The sequence below is a fragment of the Pteropus alecto genome, unplaced genomic scaffold (genome assembly GCF_000325575.1).
Source record: "Pteropus alecto unplaced genomic scaffold, ASM32557v1 scaffold36, whole genome shotgun sequence".
NCBI classification, from domain to species: domain Eukaryota; kingdom Metazoa; phylum Chordata; class Mammalia; order Chiroptera; family Pteropodidae; genus Pteropus; species Pteropus alecto.
Window position 1 is genome coordinate 161,847 of NW_006438868.1, and position 2,836 is coordinate 164,682.

At 31.8% G+C, this 2,836-nt stretch overlaps 1 pseudogene; it reads right to left on the reverse strand.

Annotated features, from left to right (window-relative positions):
- Window positions 1–1,690: 1,690 nt before the first annotated feature.
- LOC112482993 lies at window positions 1,691–1,809 on the reverse strand (annotated as a pseudogene).
- Window positions 1,810–2,836: the final 1,027 nt, after the last annotated feature.

The window sequence follows — 2,836 nt, forward strand, 5'->3', positions numbered from 1 at the left end:
AAAGATATAAAGAATAATATAAAAACAATTGCAAAAAAGGAGACAATGATATACAATAAAAACTTTCCATCTTATACCTGGCTCCTAGCCACCTAGTGAGTTGTTTATTCTTTCAAAGATATTTTGTACCTGTGCAAGCAAACACACATACACACACACACACACACACACACATATTTATTTTTACATTTTTACCAGACAACATCATATGACATAAATTATTGTTGCACCATGAATTTTTTACTTAACTATACAGGTAGACATTCATTTCACCTTGGTACATAAAAAGATTTATTTTTAAAATTTACATGCTGTAAATTATTTTGTTGGTGTATAAAATACTACGAGTACTAACACATGCATAGATTCCTGTAATGACACCACAATCAGGATAACAGAACAATCCTATAACCGCACAAAGTCCCTATGATATTCGATTTTAGTCACACAATCCTCCCCGCCCCTAAATCCTGGCAAAAACTCATCTGTTCCCTTTCAATCTAGTTTCTTCTTTTCTAAAATGTCATGTAAATGGATGCAAAGAATATGTAATCTTTTGAGACAGACTTTTTTTTTTTTACTTAGGTTAACGCCTTTGAGATTTATGCAAGTTGTTGCATATATCGCTTGTTCATTAGTTTTATTTCTGAATAGTATTTCACTGTATGGATGTATCACAATTTGTTCATCCGTTCACCAATTTAAAGACATTTTTGTGGTTTCCACTTTTGGAGATGATGACTTAAGCAGCTATAACATTCACGTGCAGGTTTCTGTGTGAATGTAAGTTTTAATTTCTCAAAAGAAATGTCTAGCAGTGAGATTGCTCATAAATAGTTATGGTATATGGAAGTTTAAGTTTATAAGAAACTGCCAAATGTTTTCTAAAGTGGCTGTACCATTGCGGTTCCTCACCAGCAATGTGTGAAAGTTCTACTTGCTCCACATCCTTACCAACACTTGGTGCACTTCATACTTTTTTTTTTATGTTAGCCATTCTAACAGGTGTAGTAGAATCTCTTTATGATTTTAGTATGCACACCATTTGTTAAAAGAACTGTTATTTCTCCATCAAATCTGTACCTTTGCAAAAAATAATTCACCATATTTCTATTGGTCTATTTCTAAACACTCCATTCTTTTCCAAGGATCTACATGTCATCCCTTCACCAATATCACACTCTCTTGATAACTCCAAAGTAAATCTTAATCTCCAGTAGTGTGATTCCTTCAAATATATTCTTTTTTCAAAATTGTTTTGGCTATTTTATTCCTTTGATTTTCCCTATAAATTATGGAATCAGCTTTTCTATAAATATGAAAAAGATCCTGTTGTAATTTGGGTTAAAATTATGTTAAATCTACAGATTAATTTGGGGATAATTATCATCTAACGATGTAGACGCTACAAATTCATGAGCACTACATGTCTCTCCATTTTTTACATCTTCTTAGATTTCCTTAATGAGTGTTTTATAGTTTTCTTCATGCATTTTCTGTTTATTTTTTGTTAAAGTCACATCTAATTGTTTCCCTTTTTTGAGCTATCATAAATTGTATTGTTTTCTTTAATTGTGTTTAATTGTTGAGGCTGCTGTAAATATTTTCTTAATTTCATTACTAGTTTATAGATACATGATTAATTTTGTGTGTTGATTATATTTTGAGTTTTTCTTTTATCTTTTTTTAAAGCCTACAGTACCTGGTACTCCTAGGTGGTCTCCCATCCAAGTACTAACCAGGTCCGACCCTAATTATCTTCTGAAATCAGACGAGATCGGGCATGTTCAAGGTGGCATGACCTTAGACATGAGTTTTTCTTAAACTCACTTGATATTTGTAGATTTTTTTTTATGGTGACATTGGTTAATGAAATCCAATAAGTTTCATCTGTACACTTGTGTTATCTTTACCAGGTTTTGGTATCGGAGAAATATTGGCCTGATAAAATGAGTTGGGAAGTATTGCCTCCTCTTCAATTTTTTAGAAGAGTTTGAGGAGAATAGGTATTAAATCTTTGAATATCTGGTAAAATTCCCTGGTGAAGCCATCTAGTCCTGGACTTTTACATCTGGTAGGATTTTAATGATTGTTTCAATTTCCATACTTCTGATCGGTTTATTTAGATTTTCCAGTTCTTCTTGATTCAGTCTAGAAAGATTGTATTTTTCTAAGTACTGGTCCATTTCTTCTAGATTATTAAATTTGTTATTATATACTTTTTCATAGTATTCTTGCATGGTCCTTTGTATTTGTGCGATGTCAGTCATAATTTCCCCTCTTTCATCCCTGATTTTGTTTATTTGTGTCCTTTCTCTTTTTTCTTTAGTGAGTCTAGCCAGGGGTTTGTCAATTTTATTAACCTTCTCAATGAACCAGCTCTTTGTTGCATTTATATTTTCTATTGCTTTTTTTTACTATTTCATTTATTTCTGCTCTAATTTTGATTATATCCTTCCTTCTATTCACATTGGGCTTCATTTGCTGTTCTTTTTATAATTCTTTTAAGTGTAAGGTTAGATTGTTCATTTGAGCTTTTTCTTGTTTCTTGAGGTAGGCCTATGAATTCCCTCTCAGGACTGCTTTTGATGTGTCTCATAGATTTTGAGTCATTTTCATTTTCGTTTGTCTCTAGGTATCTTTTGATTTCTTTATTTGATATTGCTAAGTAGCACTGTTTAGTAGCATATTATTTAGCCTCCATGTGTTTGTTTATTTTCCAGTTTTTTTCTTGTAGTTGATTTCTAGTTTCCTACAATTGTGATTGAAGGATAGCTGATATGATTTCAATCTTCTTAAATTTACTGAGACTTGTTTTGTGTCCGAATATGGGGTC